Here is a 19,839-nt window from a genome sequence, read left to right as displayed (position 1 = left end):
CCCAAATCCGAAAGACTAAGGGTCTGGCATTGAGTAATGAAAATCGCCCAACTCAAGGGGCGGCACCAAGCATGCATCTGAAAATCTCGCTATACGCAAATAGATAACACTATGACCAATCACAACAATACTCTGGGTGACGGAGCTAACTGGTAGATTAGACTCTTGCCGTATCCGGTCAACAAAAACGCCCTTCTTGCAAAGGAACGATTCGAGCGCCGTCTTCTGTTCCTCTTTTAGAGAAAAAGACAAGTCTAACTCGTTCATTGTAGCGGCCAAAGCCGTTTCAAACAACTAGTGTTCATCCATAGCCATCGTCATGTTTAGCTCGCCTCTGGCCCGCCTATATCAGATAACCCGATGTGATTGGTGCAGCTCGGATACAAGGGCATAGTTAATGCGCATCATTACTTGACGCCATAGTAACTCGCTGAGCAAATTCAAATTGTGCTCTCGCGAGAACTCTGGATTTCCAGGGTAACAGTGTATGCCTGCCTTTAGTGAATAGGCAAACACTGAGTCCGTACTGCTGAGAACACTACACTACGTTATTTGAGTTCAACGCAACTTAAAACATCACACACAAAGCCAACTTAATACTTAAAGGGGGAGAATTCACAACAATGTTTTTGAAGCGCTGATCATTGTGTGACGAACATGATGCACTGAGACACATGATACACTGAGTCACATGATGTGTGGAGCACATGGCTTAGGAGTTGGAAGATGGCAGTTAGAGGGCAATGCCTTGTGCAGTGGGAAGATGTGGGAAGTTAATCCCTGCATATCTCCAAAAACCTGTGAGGTAAAAGGAACCTTTCATTAATTGCCTTGGGATTTATGGACCTTTTGGAAGTTGCTGGATGTTCAGGGAAACTACCAATGGTACAAATGACAATGGAGGACAGATCATCTGACTGACTGACGGGACAAAACCAAACAAGTATTGTTTTGTTTTTTTCTTATATTCTTATGTTGGGTATGAGTTGAGTGTCTATGTGACTGTGTAAATATTGTTAGAAGTGCAAAATAACTCTTTCTGAACTGCACAGTGGACTGGTTGCTCAGTGCTGGTCTGAATGGACTTAATGGTCTAAGAGCATATGAACTCTAAGCTACTATACTGGATTGAGAACTCAGTCAAGAACTGTTAATTTGAACTGGTGAAACTGTAGTTTGCACCCCAAATGAGTTGAAAAGAAATGAACTAAATTTAAACTAATTTAATTTTTTAATGAACTGATTTCTTTTTGTTGAAATATTTTGTCATGTTAAATGGGCCCAGAATTGGGAATTGAGTATTTTAATTTCTGGGATACTTTTCTTATAAAAATTTTTTTTTTTTTTTTTTTTTATGTTGAACTTTGCATTTGTGAATCCTTAATGCTTTCCCCTCACTGAATGTTTTGCTAAAAAAAACTAATAACAGTTTCTATGAATTGAGCCTGTTGATATTTGTGTGTTAATTCTTCACCTACATATTAAGGGTTCCTACTTTTTTTTTTTTATGTTTTGAATCCTTTGTATGGTTGAAGAAATGTAATAGGTTTAATCACCTGCTTGGCACCCCAATTAATTAGGTCAATCTGTTACAATTGTAGCCAATCACAGACAGACTTTTGACAAATATGACCCTTGTCTAACCCTTGCAACTGGACCTTGGAGCAGAAGAAGAAGGTAGTCTGGTTCGATGAGTCCCGTTTTCTTTTACATCATGTGTGCGGTTGTGTACATGTGCGGCGTTTACCTGGGGAAGTGATGTACCAGGATCACTGTGGGACGATGAGCTGGTGGAGGGAGTGTGATCTGCTGGGAAACCCCTTCATGTCCATGTTGTTCTCTGGTAGAAGTGAGCAGGATAATGCACATATTGTTAAGCAATGGTTTGAGGAACATAATGAAGAGTTCAAGCCAGGTGTTGCCCTGGCCTCCAACGTGATGAATCCAACAAGTCCATGCCTCGGAGGGTCGGCGCTGTTTTGGCAGCACACAGAGAACCAACAGCATATTAGGCAGGTACTCATAATGTTTTGGCTCATCAGTGTATGTGTAGGCAATTGAGTTTTTAAGAACCACTCTGTGGTAAATGCCTTTGTTCAGAACAGTCTAATAAAACTGATAGTCTTCAGTAAAAATTTATTTTAAAAATAAATAAAAAAACATACAATAAAACAAGCAATGCTTCTAATGAACATGAATGATACACAAATCTTAATGCTTCTCACAATTTGTAACAACAACAACAATAAATATAGCAGCAAACACAATTATCTTGTTTTTAGCAAAACACAGTAAAGCTTGAGTAAATAATTAGTTGATTATAATTGCCTTGTATTTCAGAATCAGAATCACAACAATCTCCCCAGAAAAGTTATAGGTTTTGATGGTCCCAAAAGAAGCAGCTGACTTTCAAAGAGAAATCACTCCCTCTTACTGTAAGACTAAAATAAATGTTTAACTCTAATAAAAATATATTTTTAAAAAATAGAATTAGCTCATTACTAATTCACAAAAGCTTCAGAGAGTGACTCATGTGCTTGTTGCTTGTTGACAAGTTACAAGCAAATGAGCCACTGTGTCTGACTGACTGTATTAATACATGAAAGCTTAGAATACATTAAGATGCTCATTTATGTGCAAAAAATCCAAAATAAGTGTGCTTTTACTGAAATACTATTCTATACAATATATTAAATTTAAAAGAGACATAAAGTAGTCTTTGCTTTAATCATACAGCAAAATATAATCATGTATGGCAACTTAAAAGATGTTAATAAAAAGGAAATCAAAATATTTTAACATTTAATGATCTACAATAATTTTGCGGGTATATATATATATATATATATATATATATATATATATATTTCATAACAAGCTAATTATAAAAAACAAAAAACAAAGGAGATAGATATTGTAAGTGTACAATGGTCCTAAAAGTAGTAGTTATTTAGCATGAATGTTAATGCAAAATTATTGGACTTAAAGTAGGTAGGATTTTTATAAAAAACTTTTTTTCAAATTTGTTTAAACTGTCTTTATATACCAATACATAATTAAAATGTAAGTGCTCTGAAAAAGAGAGTATAAAAATCGAGTGACTGTAGACCTTTTAATCTGCAATAAACACAGCTCATTATTTCCATTCGGGACGAAACAATTGATTGGTTTGGGCGACTGTCACTCACTCTCGCAACCATGGCTACCACCCCTGTTGCTAGATCTGCCCATATGCGCGCGCACCCGTTTGATCTGAGGAGTGCAGAGGCGAGGAACCTACGAAGAGTAAAATTATGGCAGAGAAAGAGCATTCAAAATTCAAAGCACCTGCATATTCAGTCAGCGAAGGCAAACAAGGCAAAAACTACTTCCTCGGACCCTGGTTGCCCGCACTCTTGAACGACCTCCTCTGCTTCGCCCTCGACCCCGGACCTGACTCCTCGAACCGACGATGCGGTACTTGTCACCGGACTGTAATGTTAGTCCTCATCAGAGTCAACAATGCTTACATCATGGAAACTCTTACATGCAAAACACCGTATATGTTATGAATCTAACACGAAATTCACCTTCATCACAGTGTAACTGATGGTAATGGAAAACCGTGTATCATGCAACCTGTTTTTAGCTTTGCCTTATAAATATAGCTCGTTACCTATAAATATAGCTCGTTACCAAATCAAACAAAGTAGCCTATATTTTAAACTTTACCAGTATCGATATGCTATCTTGATAGTGAGTACTAAAATAAATCTTATTTGTTTATATTTATAGTGATAAAGTTAGGTATTTTATTACATGTGATTCTGACATGATGTCACTCACTGTATGTACTGCGCTCCTTCCTCTCCACTTGTCTCAGGTAATAAATGCGTCTTCCAGCTGAGCCTGAGCGTTTGGCGTCGCGCGTTCATGTGTTTTGGGGGCGTGGCTTTGGAAGGAGCTCAGAAGGGAGGGGGTGGGAGTGAATGGAAATAATGAGCTGTGTTTATTGCAGATTAAAAGGTCTACAGTCACTCGATTTTTATACTCTCTTTTTCAGAGCACTTACATTTTAATTATGTATTGGTATATAAAGACAGTTTAAACAAATTTAAAAAAAGTTTTTTTATAAAAATCCTACCTACCCTACCTTTAACAGGATTGCTTATTGTTTGGACCCCTCTAGTGAACAACCTTCAGTGCTTGTTGGACCCTAATAATAATTCAAAAAGAGTCATAAAATGATAAATGGAACACATTATTGTCTCATGGAGTTCAAGAACATCATTAAAACACCTTTTGTGCAAATACACTCTTAAAAATAAGACTTCTTTAGTGGCATTGATGGTTCCATAAAGAACCAGTTTAACATTCATAGAATCTTTCCATTGTTTGCTTATTAAAATGTTCTTCACAGTAAGAAAAAGATGGTTCTTTAAAGAACTGTTGACCTGAAAGATTCTTCTGTGGCACAAAAATAGACTCTTTTTGAACCTTTATATTTAAGAGTGTATGTGCCACTCAAAGGCAGCAGAATCACTTGGGATTTTCTACATTTCCCACTGGTTCATCCACATGTCGGATCACTCAATAAACAGCACCAGAGTCAAAGTGGTTACATTCTTCAGGGAGTTGAACTACTGTACCATTTGATTACTTATAGCTGACTCTTTATCATTTCAAATTGACTACATTTACATGCACCCTCATAATGTGAATCTTAATTGAATAATTGATTTATGAAAATTGTCTGTGAGGACCGAAATACATTTTTGTTGAATTGAAATAATGAGATTAAGGCAATATTGCCATTAAGCAGTATTAAATTAAAGTTCCAAGAGGTCCGGTCTCTATATTTCCTTCCCAGTGGAGGTCCGGACAATACTTTTTTGTAACAGTCATACATTATATAAAATAAAAATTCTCAAAATAGTCATCAATGATGATAATCTTGGGCCCCTAGAGCCAAAGTAGTTCTCCCAACTGGATATGAATATAATAAAGTTAGATCAGTTGTTTAAGGATTTATTATTATTATTTTTACATTTAGACACCTTTGTGTTTGGCACATGGAAGGCCTTGGGACTGAGAAAACACACTAGGGGTGCCGGGTTTACCTCTTAATAGAAGTATGGACCATTTTTATATTTTGCACAAAGTAATAAACAACATATATAATCTAATAATCTAATAATCAAAACTCTCGTGAGGACAGAAAGTTCACTTTCAACGTTTTTTGTCCTTGCCGTCTCTAAATAATTTTTCAAAACATAACATTGTTAATTATGAAATGCTCTTAATATATGGATTAATTATGCTAAATGTATGGAGAAAAATAAAACGTATAAAGGTGCCACGCATAAACTTGTCACAAAACTGGTTTAGTTAAACGTTTGGAGTCATCTGTATGAAAGATAATTCTATTATCTATTTAATATAATAGTAACAATCTCTTATCTATTTTAATTTAATAAAAAACTATACTTTCTGCATTCTCGTTTTCTGCAGCATTTTATCAAAAGTATCTATTTTGCTGCTCATTGTGTTTCTGCTACTGTTGTTAAAATAGCCGCGTCACCTGAGCTGTTCATGTGTCGTTTAACGTCTTTAGCGTGAGAGAAAAGCAACGCACAAGGAGCGGGAAGGGCTTAAATGAAGCGCGTTTGGCTTTAGATAAAAATATTAGACGATGTAGCGCCGAAAGATCATTACCATAAACTACTTGTGGTGTTCTTGTGGTGAACCGCTCCATTGTTTTGATGCGCTGCTTTAATCTGTGAACGGTAAATAACCGCAATTGTGTTTAGTGGTCCGGATGGAACCAAGCCGGCGTCCTGAACCAGACCTCGGCCTGCCATTTGAATACCACTGCTCTACTCTATACTCTAAGTTCATCATTTGTGTTGTGCATTGAGGTATGCAAATATAACTTTTAGCAGAACAATGAAAAGATACTCTGATTATTAATAATCACATTATTGGTGCACATGTAAATGTAGTCATTGAAAAGGGACTTGTCTTATTACATTCATCATGCGAATGAAGTTTCCAGTGTTATATTAGAGGAATGTAACCTTACACCCCGTAAACCACTGAACCTGTGGCTCAGTGTTAAATATTAAGTTATAAATATTCATAACTTCAACCTCCATGGTCACTTCTACTAGATGTAGAGTTTCTTCTTATGTTGCCTGTAAGTCAATACAAAAACACAGTTACAAGATGCCATGCAAATCAAGTGAAAATAATGGTGTAGATGCAAAAGCATAAACTATTAAATATAACTCTTTTCGGCTTGTAATATCCAAACTATTCCATTGTTGGAATTCCAAACTAATCCAATAATATTAAAGGGATCATATGATGGTTCTAAAAAGAACATTATTTTGTGTATTTGGTTTAATGCAATGTCAGTAGGTGGTTTTAGGTTAAAGAAAGTCATTATTTAACACATATGGTACATTATTGTTGCTCCTCTATGACCTGCCTTTCTGAAATGCATTGATTTTTACAAAGCTTGTCGTTCTGAAAAGTGTGGTGTGCTGTAATTAGCCAGCAATCCAGTACATTGTAATTGGCCCGAATACCTTACGCATGTGACGCAAATGTCACGCCCTTACCATATTTGGAACATCAGCTCCCAAAGCAATAATGACAGGTGATAATCTTGGTACTACCTTATCAATTCGAGCCTGAATCTGATCCTGAAAATGCAGATGACCAAGCTGATCGTTCAACTTTGCCAGCGCAACTGGAACAGAACGTAGCAGATTGGTAAGGTTTTATTTCATTGGGGACATAATTACTGATTATAATGCAGGGGCGGCTGGCCAATAGAGGGCGCATATCAATAACAATGTAGAATGTACTGACTGTGAGCTGAAGAGTTATATATAGATAAAAAAATGTGTTTTTGAAGGAGAGAAGGGTGGATGTTTGACAGATGTCTTGAGGAAGAGCATTCCACAACCTCAGAGCCACTACGTTAAAAGACTCCCATGGTTACCCATGGCACTATGTAAACATAAAACCAGGTCTGCATTTGTGATCGTAGAAACGACAAACAAGCGCTACTCTATACTGCTCAAAACTCACGTTTGAAGAGTCAATAGCAAATTCTTAAAATATGAAAACATACTTACGTGAGTCAGAAGCGCCAGAATGTACTTTTTCAAGAATTGGAATTGCCCCACTTTTTAGAATCATTCTTTATGCACAGCCGGCCTTACCAAGAGTACTTAGGCCGTACTCTCGCAGGTTCTGGAAACAGTCCTCCAAAGTACAGGGTGGGCCATTTATATGGATACACCGTAATAACATGGGAATGGTTGGTGATATTAAAGTCCTGTTTGTGGCACATTAGTATATGTGAGGGGGCAAACTCCTCAAGATGGGTGGTGACCATGGTGGCCATTTAGAAGTCGGCCATCTTGGATACAACTTTTGTTTTTTCAATAGGAAGAGGGCCATGTGACACATCAAACTTATTGGTAATGTCACAAGAAAAACAATGGTGTGCTTGGTTTCAACGTAAATTTATTCGTTCATGAGTTATTTACAAGTTTCTGACCACTTATAAAATGTGTTCAATGTGCTGCCCATTGTGTTGGATTGTCAATGCAACCCTGTTCTCCCACTCTTCACACACTGATAGCAACACCGCAGGAGAAATGCCAGCACAGGCATCCAGTATCCGTAGTTTCAGGTGCTGCACATCTCGTATCTTCACACCATAGACAATTGCCTTCAGATGACCCTAAAGATAAAAGTCTAAGGGGGTCAGATCGGGAGACCTTGGGGGCCATTCAACTGGCCCACGACGACCAATCCACTTTCCAGGAAACTGTTCATCTAGGAATGCTCGGACCTGGCACCCAAAATGTGGTGGTGCACCATCTTGCTGGAAAAATACGATACGAGATGTGCAGCACCTGAAACTACGGATACTGGATGCCTGTGCTGGCATTTTTCCTGCGGTGTTGCTATCAGTGTGTGAAGAGTGGGAGAACAGGGTTGCATTGACAATCCAACACAATGGGCAGCACATTGAACACATTTTATAAGTGGTCAGAAACTTGTAAATAACTCATGAACGAATAAAGTTACGTTGACACCAAGCACACCATTGTTTTTCTTGTGACATTACCAATAAGTTTGATGTGTCACATGGCCCTCTTCCTATTGAAAAAAACAAAAGTTGTATCCAAGATGGCTGACTTCTAAATGGCCACCATGGTCACCACCCATCTTGAGGAGTTTGCCCCCTCACATATACTAATGTGCCACAAACAGGACTTTAATATCACCAACCATTCCCATGTTATTACGGTGTATCCATATAAATGGCCCACCCTGTAGTTTGGCAAAGTAGTTTGGCTTTCGCAACGAGAAACACAGTGTCTCCACGGCATGGCGGCGCTGGCGGCGACAATAACACAGCAAGAATAAAAGTAACGCATTCTTTTTTTGCGTGTACATTTGGGCTGTGTTATGACACTCTGCCCCCACACACTGACGTAGATTTGTGGAGGTGTTTGAACGAAGCGTTTACTTTTACAAAGAATATCTCTTTGGGTTTGAGACTTTGAGCTTTGTAACTCTGCAGATCTTATACATGCACAATCAGCTACATAACACACTAAAGAAAAAGGAAAACAAGAAATCGCATCATATGACCCCTTTAAAGATAACTTAAGGAGAGGAACAAAGTTGTTTGTCATTTTCATTGTCTTCATGACGATACTTGCCTTCTTGTGTTATCCATAGTTGACAGCAGTGATGACCAGCATGATGCCCAGTACAGCTGTGGTTATGCCTGCACTGCATGATTTACTGTAGATTGCAGCGGGTGGAGGCTCTGTAAAGGACAACACGTTTTGAATCGTTAACAAATAACTGTAATAAATGTCAATGGATTTTCATGATTTAGGTTAAATTGTATACATGTACAAATTTTAGGATTGTGGTCCCTCGCATGAGGATGACCTTATTTGGCATCTTAAAGATTGAAAACCCCTGTTTTAAATCACCCAAATAACATGAAGAAATGAAAGTTCTGAAAGAAAGAATGAAAATTCTGTTTATTCTGAGACTTCAAAAGTTAAAGATGCTTGATCACTCGGCTATTATACAGCAATCAGCTATTTTGTTTTTCTAATACACTGTTGCAATTAGATATTGCTTTAATATTGATGCATAAACCTTAGTAATCTATCCTATCTATTGTACAGCATTCGTGAACAACACAACATTGGCTTCTGCTCTCTGGCACGTCCACAGCGCGAACATACTCAACAGTCATTCATTCTATCAATTCATAACTTTCTTTGTTATATCAAATATCAACCTTCATTTTAATAGCATGTTGTTCACATGTCGTTTCAGCTTACCGGAGACAAACAAAACAGGTTATTGCGATTGTATAAAATGTAATTGCAATTTCATTCTTTCACAACGTTTTTAGAACAATTCTTTCTCATTACTGGCATTAAACCTGCGTTACTGTTCTTTTATTATACGGATTGTGAAGTTGAGATGATGCAATACCACAATATATTTCATCAGAAAAAAATCAAAGCTTGTAGCCTACTTACTATTCACGGTAACGTTGTAAATCTTGTTTTCCGGCTGTGTATCGCCCAGTTTGCAGACTTTGTAAAGCCCCGTTTGACTGACGCTGACGTTCATCAGGATCAGTGTCACATTCTCTTTATCAGATTTCAGTAAGACGCCAGAAATCAAGCACTCGATTTCACAGACTTGATTATGACAAGTTAACTGTGCTATCAGATCCTGTGAGGAGTCTATGAGACGAGTAACCAAAACCTGTGGGTCTTCGTCCCACTTTTTAATATGAATAGAGATGGTGAGGTTTCCTCCTTCAGACACCGTTAGCGATTCGACATCATCTTCATCATCAATAACAGCAACAATAGCAGCAATGCCTATAAAATATTTCCACCGTAAATATACAACTTTTAGCAAGTAAAGCAGATCCACTATCAAATTATAAAATGTATAAGCGGTAGTTTTTAAATAAACAGGCACACGACTTACCAATAAAACACACTACAACGAGAAGCATCATCTTTCGCATCTTGGGTTTGGTTTCCGTTATCCTATGGCAAATGTACTAAAAACATATAAAACGAAGGCTATAAACTAACCCGTTTGACTCAGAGTGACTTCTGGTCAATGGACTATGACTTGAAAATCAAACAGACTACAGCGAATAATATTATCTAAAGTATCATGTCTTGAAACGTCGGCTTCTTCAGTTTGGTCGTCCTAAGACCTGATATAGACGAGCACGAGCACATGGAGCACAGCATCGTCATTCCACACAAACTGCCGGCGTGCATACGGTCCTATCAGGTTTCAGGAGAAGGGGAGGCTCCCTCCTCCCTCGTCCTCTAAAATGTTACATAACATTGAGGAAATGCATAAATGATTTAGAAACGCACAACAGCAGCTAAGAACATACAAAAAAAATAATAAATATATATATATATATATATATATGCTTTTTTGTTACCATCGCTTTGGCGCCCCTTTTTGGCCACAGACCCAGTTGCCCTGGAGGAATTTTTTTCTTTTTTTTTCTGTTGATGATTCTTGAAATGTAATTAAATGTAAAATATTCAGATTTTTTTTTTTTAACCATTACAAATGATTGTTAAAATGTATACGATAAAACATTAAATGATACATAAGTAAGAATAAAATAAATAAATAAGAATGATTTTATCTGGAAGATGAGCAACTAATTTGTTTTAAAATAAATATTTTATATTTTTTGTTTGCTTTGCTGCTCTCACTTTGCAACCAGCCAAAAATGCAATTAATATTTTCTTGAATCTGTCCGTTTATAATGTAAACCTTCATTTGCATATGGGATATGTGAAAGCCTATGGTGAAAGTTTGGCTACATACATAGTCTGAAAAAAAAAAAAAAAATTCTACAGTAAAACAAGGTGAATGCCTTCTGACTGTTCATTCAATAAAGAGTTTGCAGTACTGGTCAAAAGTTAGGAAACATTACTACTGTTTATGTTTTGAAAAAAGTCTCTTATGTTCATCAAAACTGCATTTATATGGTCAAAAATACAGAAAAAAAGCAGTAATTTTGTTAAATATTATTACAAATTAAAATAATGGGTTTATATATATATATATATATACAGTGAGGAAAATAAGTATTTGAACACCCTGCTATTTTGCAAGTTCTCCCACTTGGAAATCATGGAGGGGTCTGAAATTGTCATCGTAGGTGCATGTCCACTGTGAGAGACATAATCTAAAAAAAAAAAATCCAGAAATCACAATATATGATTTTTTACCTATTTATTTGTGTGATACAGCTGCAAATAAGTATTTGAACACCTGTCTATCAGCTAGAATTCTGACCCTCAAAGACCTGTTAGTCTGCCTTTAAAATGTCCACCTCCACTCCATTTATTATCCTAAATTAGATGCACCTGTTTGAGGTCGTTAGCTGCATAAAGACACCTGTCCACCCCATACAATCAGTAAGAATCCAACTACTAACATGGCCAAGACCAAAGAGCTGTCCAAAGACACTAGAGACAAAATTGTACACCTCCACAAGGCTGGAAAGGGCTACGGGGAAATTGCCAAGCAGCTTGGTGAAAAAAGGTCCACTGTTGGAGCAATCATTAGAAAATGGAAGAAGCTAAACATGACTGTCAATCTCCCTCGGACTGGGGCTCCATGCAAGATCTCACCTCGTGGGGTCTCAATGATCCTAAGAAAGGTGAGAAATCAGCCCAGAACTACACGGGAGGAGCTGGTCAATGACCTGAAAAGAGCTGGGACCACCGTTTCCAAGGTTACTGTTGGTAATACACTAAGACGTCATGGTTTGAAATCATGCATGGCACGGAAGGTTCCCCTGCTTAAACCAGCACATGTCAAGGCCCGTCTTAAGTTTGCCAATGACCATTTGGATGATCCAGAGGAGTCATGGGAGAAAGTCATGTGGTCAGATGAGACCAAAATAGAACTTTTTGGTCATAATTCCACTAAACGTGTTTGGAGGAAGAAGAATGATGAGTACCATCCCAAGAACACCATCCCTACTGTGAAGCATGGGGGTGGTAGCATCATGCTTTGGGGGTGTTTTTCTGCACATGGGACAGGGCGACTGCACTGTATTAAGGAGAGGATGACCGGGGCCATGTATTGCGAGATTTTGGGGAACAACCTCCTTCCTTCAGTTAGAGCATTGAAGATGGGTCGAGGCTGGGTCTTCCAACATGACAATGATCCGAAGCACACAGCCAGGATAACCAAGGAGTGGCTCTGTAAGAAGCATATCAAGATTCTGGCGTGGCCTAGCCAGTCTCCAGACCTAAACCCAATAGAGAATCTTTGGAGGGAGCTCAAACTCCGTGTTTCTCAGCGACAGCCCAGAAACCTGACTGATCTAGAGAAGATCTGTGTGGAGGAGTGGGCCAAAATCCCTCCTGCAGTGTGTGCAAACCTGGTGAAAAACTACAGGAAACGTTTGACCTCTGTAATTGCAAACAAAGGCTACTGTACCAAATATTAACATTGATTTTCTCAGGTGTTCAAATACTTATTTGCAGCTGTATCATACAAATAAATAGTTAAAAAATCATACATTGTGATTTCTGGATTTTTTTTTTTAGATTATGTCTCTCACAGTGGACATGCACCTACGATGACAATTTCAGACCCCTCCATGATTTCTAAGTGGGAGAACTTGCAAAATAGCAGGGTGTTCAAATACTTATTTTTCTCACTGTATATATATATATATATATATATATATATATATATAATGTTTCATTGATGAATAAAAAGTAAAAAAGAACAGCATTTATTCAAGATAGAAATCTTTAACACCTGCATAAAATAATTTATTTCGAGAAAAAGAAAGAAAAAAATGACTGACCCCAAACTTTTGAATGGTTGTGTATTGTTACAATATATTTTTTAAATAAATTTATACAATAAAATAAATACAAACAATGCATCTTATTGACAGAAAAATACAAAAATCTTATAACACTGCTCACAATTTATATAACAACAACAGCAGCAACAATAAACCCTGAATTCAACCTAAAGTCACAGGCTGAAATTGTCGTGGTCCGATCCAAAACCAATCATGTAAATGATTCAGTGAATACTGTACAATGCTGTATATTTATTAAAATACAATAATCTTGATCTCCACTGATTTCAATCTCCACAGTTTGATAAAACAGCTTTAGAAAATACTTGCTGGTCCTGAAAGAACTTTCTAAATAAATGTTTAAATATAAATAAATAAATAAATATATAAATCTAAATATATATATATATATATATATATATATATATATATATATATATATATATATATGACTTTGCTTACTACTCAGAGATCACAAAAGCTACTACGATAAATTGATTGACTCCTGTCGTTGCTTATGAGCTGTTGACAAGTGCTAATACTTACTTAGTACATACTTAGGCATATAAATGTAAGGTCATTTAATTTAAATCACAAAATGCTGAAAATTGTGCTTTTATAAAAATATTATTCAATATATTATACTAAATTTTGGAGATCACATTTTTCTTTGCATATTAATCATGCACAACACAGGAGATTTTCAGTGCACATGATCCTACTGTACAAATAAAAGAGGTAGTTAATAAATGCAATTAATTATGACTAATTATGTTTTTTTTTATTGCTTTGGCTACCTCTAGTGGACAATCTTAAGTGTTTGGACCCATAATAATAATGCTAAAAGAATTATAAAATGGCAAATGGGACACATATGGTCTTGTCGAGGTGCCTTCTTCAATCCCTCTGGATTTTCCACACATCCCACTGGTTGATCCACACACTCAATCACAGCACCAGAGTCCTAGTGGTTACACTCTTCAGGCAGTCAAAGCACCGTTTGATAACTTAAAGCTGACTCATTCTAATTTATCATGGAAAAAATGTCCGGTTCAGTTTTTCCAGCTTAGTCCTGAGCTAGATGAGGTTACCAGTGTGAAATAATTCCCCGACATTCATTAAATATCAATAACAGTCAGAGATCCACGAAGACTGCTGGCTGTGGTGTCGTCATCTAGTGACACTTGTGAAAAATCTGGCTGTAAGTCAATAGAAAAACACAGTTACAGGATGCCACGCAAAACAAGTCAAAATAATGGTGTAGATGCAAAAGCATAATCTATAACTGTTTTAGGATTATAATATCCAAACCATGCTTTTGCACAATAAAAAATCTTAAAGAAATAGTTCACCCCAAAATAAAAATGTGCTGAAAGTGTATCCTACTCATCCACCAATGTAAAGGAGTGCGTGTCTTCATGAAAACAGATTTGGAGATATTTAGCATTACATCACTTGCTCACCAATGAATCCTCTTTAGTGAACGAGTGCCGTCAGAACGAGAGTACAAACCGCTGATAAAATCATCACAATAATCCACACAATCCCAGTCCATCTATTAACATCTTGTGAAGTGAAAAGCTGCATGTTAGAAATAAATCCACCATTTGCTAAAATACGAGTCCTCTATCTATAATATTCAGCCTGTCTGAATCAGGAGGGAAATATTCACAGATCAAACACCATTTACAACACTGTAAAAAATTTCTAACCCTCCCAAATCAAATTTCAAGTGACCGATAACATCTAAATTTTTCAATTGGCCCAAGTGAAATTCTTGTTGCAATAGTCTATTAACATTGGCTCAATGAGAAATAATACGTCAGACTAATTGAAAAATTTAGATGTTATCGGTCACTTTTTTTTTTAACAGTGAAGCAAAAATAGTTCTAAACAAATATGTCTGAGGATTTTGATCATGGACTGATGTTTTGGCCAGAAGCAAAGCTTTAAATTTAAAATGCCAGTTTCACAGACCAGACTTAAGCTAGTAAATCCCAGAGTAAAATGCATGTTTGAGCGGTTTTAACTGAAAGCAACTTGTATTGCTCGTTTTAAGGCCCGTTCACACCAAGAACGAGAACTATAATTGTTATTGCTACTCTATCAAAGCATCATTCAGCCAATTTTACTGTATTGTTCTGTATGTTTTTTTCAATATACTTTCTGTTAAAAATTGGACCAAACTTACAAAGGTATCTAATATTGCGTCGAAAGTTATAGGTCTTCCTACACTTAAAGGCAGGGTAGGTAGAAATGGTCTAAAAATTTTATTTTTCAAATTTGTTTAAACTTTATGTACATATCAATACATAATTAAAATGTAAGTACTCTGAAAAAGAAAGTATCAAAATCGAGTGTCTGTAGACCTCTCACGACTGTTTTAAAGACATCTCATTATTTCCATTCACTCCACCCCCTCATTTCTGTGCTTCTTCCAAAGCCACGTCCCCAAAACACATGAACGCGCGACTCCGACCGCTGAGCTAGAGGACGCATTATTTACCTGAGACAAGCGGAGGGGAAGGGGCATTTTTTTGCCTGGTTTGCCTTCACTAACTGCATATGCCGGTACTGTAAATTTAGATTGCTCTTTCTCTGCCATTGTTTTGGTATTCCTAGGTTCAGTGCCTTCTTCTTCTTCTTCGATAGATTTTATTGGCAGCTTGCAAACATAGTGCATTACCGCCATCTACTGGACGGAGGTGTGATCAGGTTCCGTGCCTCTCGCACTCCTCAAATCAAACGGTCGCGCGCAAGTGGGTAGGTGCTGTGTGGCAAAAGGGTGGTTGCCATGGTTGCGAGAGAGTGACAGTCGCCTAAGCCAATCCTTTGATTCGTCCCGAATCGAAATAATGAGCTGTGTTTAATACAGATTAAACGGTCTAGAGTCACTTGATTTTTATACTCTTTTTTTCAGAGTTCTTACATTTTAATTATGTATTGATATATATAGAAAGTTTTAACAAATTTGGATCTTTAATTTTTAATAAATCCTACCTACCCTGCCTTTAACCTCACAGAACTTAATAAGAGAGCTATTACACGCATTGCAATTTCAATAGAACAGGACCCCACACATCCACTTAATGAGTTTCTAGCCCTGCTGCCCTCAGGGCATAGGTACAGGACTCTGAGGTGTAGGAGGGCTCGCTTTGGAAGAAGCCTGATTCCCGCAACCATTACATACCTCAATAATCGACATCGTTGATTGTTAATCGCCTTTTCTTTTTATTTTATTATTATTATTTTTTTTTGTATTATGTCTATTATCTGTATTATATTGTTGTGTGTGTTAAACAAGTACAGTGCTGTGGAAAATATTTTCCCCCTGGGGACAATAAAGATAAAGTAACTATAAAGATAACTATAACGAGAAGAACTATATTAGCGTCCACACCAACGAACGATAATGCGAGCGCTGCGGTTTCAAGGTAGTGAAAATGGATGACGTGTTCCTGCTTAACGTTGTGTATAACAAGTCATGGAATGTGTTTTTGCTGTTCTTGTTGCATTTCCACGTCTTTTACCAGCAGATGTCCTCAGCATGCTGCGTTTCGAGCGCATCTAAACAGTGAATCTAGCTAGTCTAGTGTAATCGATCTAACAGTGAATTTAGCTGACGAAGTCAATCGTGGAATAAAAACAACACCAAAACACTTTTACACCCTTTAATTTGAGTGGATTCTGATTGGCTGTCTGTCAGTGTTTTAGCGTTCGACAGCTGGAACAAAAATCGTTCTGAAAGTGATCCCAACGATATCGTTCCTCATATCTTTATCGTTATAGTTATGGTGTGAACTCTGCTATTCTTTAATATGGAGAACGATTTGTAGAATTATATCTTTATCATTATATTTATAGTTATCGTCCTTGGTGTGAGCGGGCCTTTAGACTTCTAATGCGTGACACCCTTCCACCGGATCTCAACTCTCTTGTGAACGCGCGTATGGCTGTTGTTGGAAGCCAGTGATTACAGTTTAAAAAGTTTTATATATGGATATTTTTCACTTCAGAAGGCCTTTATTAACGCCTGGAGTCATATGGATTACTTTTATGATGGATGGATGCACTTTCTGGAGCTTCAAAAACTCCAGACTTACTCTTCACTTCCATTATAAAGCTTGGAAGAGCCAGGATATTTTTTATCATAACTCTTGATTATATTCGTCTGAAAGAAGAAAGTCATATACACCTAGGATGGCTTGAGGGAGAGTAAATCATGGGCTAATTTTCATTTTTGGGTGAACTAACCCTTTAAGGAGAGAAAATAGTTTGTTTGTCATCTTTAATGTCATCATGATTTGACAGATTAAGATAAATTGCTCTGCGATGATACTTGCCTTTCTGCGTTTCCAATAAACGACTCCGATGGCACCAGTGATGAGCACCAGTATGAGCACCAGTCCAGCTGAGGTTATGCCAGCAGTGAAGGACTTACTGTACATGACAGAAGAGCTGATGGTCCGGAGAGGAGCCTCTGTATGGGACAACAAGATCGAAATCTGTTAGTGGATTCTTAAATAAGAGTATTAAATGTCCATGGATTTTCACGATTTTGAATAACATGTATGCACACAAGAACGTATAATTTATGTCCTGTGGTCATCTCTGATCAACACCAGTGATAAGATATACAATAAAGATCTGAGCAGGTTTTTCTTGCACGTCACATGACCAAACATCATCGCATTTCTCATTTCTCACATAAAGCTCTTGAACCGTTTATGTCATATGTACTACTTTATACTTTTGTGTTTTGCAAGTATATTATAACCTTAATTCTCATTCATTTTCATGAAGTGTCCAGGATATTCTTTCAGAAAATATAATTTTGTGTTCCATGGAAGAAACCGATTAACGTTTTACAACAGCAACACAAATTTTGATTTTCAGGGAATCCAGGTATAAGACAGAAGTAAAAATATTTCCTAAATCAGGGATTCGTGGAAAAAAGTTTTTAAAAAAAGTTGAGAAAAAAAATTAAGAAATGAAAAAATGTAACTGAAATAAAAAATAATAAATGATATAAACAATAAATAATTAAAAAAAAACTTAAATTATTTACATTTTTTAATTGATAATAAAGAAATTATTAAAATATATAAATAAATTTTACATGATCCAACAGAATAGTAGGCTACTATAGTAAGTATGAAAAACAAAATGTAATAGAAATAAAATATTAAATAGATATTATACACATTTTGTGATAAAAGTATTTCTTTTTTAGCATGATTTGTGTTTTTATATACTAAAATATATATAGTTGCCTTTTAAAGTGGTCCTTCACATGAGGATAGTCATATTTGGTCCAGTGTCATCTTAACAATTGAAAACCATGTTTTAAATCATCCAATTTGAGTTTGTTTATTTTGAGACTTGAAAAGTTAAAGATGTTTGATCACTCACTTGGTTTGTCATGCCTACATTAAAGTTTGTTTTGACGATCTTTCCTTTTCTACTAGCTACACAATTACGATTTGCTGCATAAGCTAAGCACAATGTACAGCATTCCTGAACAAATTGGCTTCGGTTCAGTCAATGCTCTGTCACATCCGCTACATCACGAGACATGACGCAATGTTACACTTCGATCATCCCACCCATAAGTTACTTGAGTTCATTCATTCATAGTGTGTGAAGCCCAAAATTCTAGCCTACTTCTACGGCTAAATGTGTACAAATCTCTACATTCATTTTAATAGCATACAGTGGAAAATGTCGTTTCAGCTTACAGCAAACAAAACAGGAACTGTTCTTAATATGTATAAAATGTGTATATAATTAAATGGCAATTTCATGCTTTATTAAAGTTTTTAGACGCCCGCATACGTCAAAATGCCTCATAATAAACCATTCTTTCTCACAATTAGCAAAATGTTGCTGTTCTCTTTGCGGTCCTGCGACATTGTGATGATGCAACTACTGTAACGCATTAGGCTACATGAAACTCTGGGTTATATTTCAAAGACAATACGACATGCTTAGTAATACTTACGATATAGTGTAACGTTGTAAATCTGGTTTTCCAGCGGTGAATCGCTCAGTTTGAAGACCGTGTAAAGCCCCGTTTGATTGTTACTGACGTTCATCAGGATTAGCGTGACATTCCCTCCATCATATAGCCTATCAGAGAAACTCCAGATTTTTCCTCGCGTTCACAGTCTCCGTTATGGCAGATTAACTGTGCAATCGATTCCTGTGAGGAGCCTTTGAGACGGGTTACCAAAACCTGAGGGTCTTTGTCCGTTTTCTTGATGTGAATTGCGATGGTGAGGTTTTCTCCTTCAGAAACCCCGAGCGACTCGATCTCATCTTTATCGTCATCAGCAGCAGCAACAATGCCTAAAAAGTATTTGCACCGTCAATATACACAGCAGCACCCGGTGTAAATGAACCTGTGAGAGTAACTGTCAAACCAGAACATGACTTACCAATACAACACGTTACTAAAACAAACAGTTTCATCTTGGAAGACAACTTGATAATAATGTCCTTGATAGAACTTTATCTATCATCCTTCCACGCAACCTGCTCAAATCAGAGTTGTCAAATTCACTGGAACTTTAAACCACATAGACATGTTGATAAGTAGATCCTTCTCATTCGACTGTTGTGTCCGCCATCTTTGAACGGTCAACATTACAGACAGTAGTAGTCTTCAGCTTCACTCACTGTAAAAACACAGACTTTTATAACATGCCACAACTGCTGAGATTTAAATAGCCAATGACATTGGATAACGTTAAACATTCTCACATGTGAATAATCAGTTCACAGCTTTCATTAGAAGCTAAGATCAATTTGGCTACAAGGTTATCTGATCATCTTTATTAGTTTTAGTCTGATTATATTTTAGTGATAATTGATGATTAATGATAAACTAAATACGAAATACATCTTCTGAAGTCTAT

At 36.8% G+C, this 19,839-nt stretch overlaps 1 long non-coding RNA gene across 1 annotated transcript; it reads right to left on the bottom strand.

Annotated features, from left to right (window-relative positions):
* Positions 1 to 17,270: 17,270 nt before the first annotated feature.
* LOC311302748 lies at positions 17,271 to 19,546 on the bottom strand. The gene is made up of 3 exons (XR_014629660.1): positions 19,360 to 19,546; positions 18,924 to 19,270; positions 17,271 to 17,402 (listed from the first exon to the last, which is right to left on the bottom strand). It is a non-coding gene; the product is annotated as an uncharacterized lncRNA (long non-coding RNA).
* Between the last annotated feature and the right edge of the window lie 293 nt (positions 19,547 to 19,839).

Source organism: Rutilus rutilus (genome assembly GCF_951802725.1).
Source record: "Rutilus rutilus genome assembly, chromosome: 13".
NCBI lineage: Eukaryota > Metazoa > Chordata > Actinopteri > Cypriniformes > Leuciscidae > Rutilus > Rutilus rutilus.
This window is presented reverse-complemented; position numbering and strand designations above follow the sequence as displayed.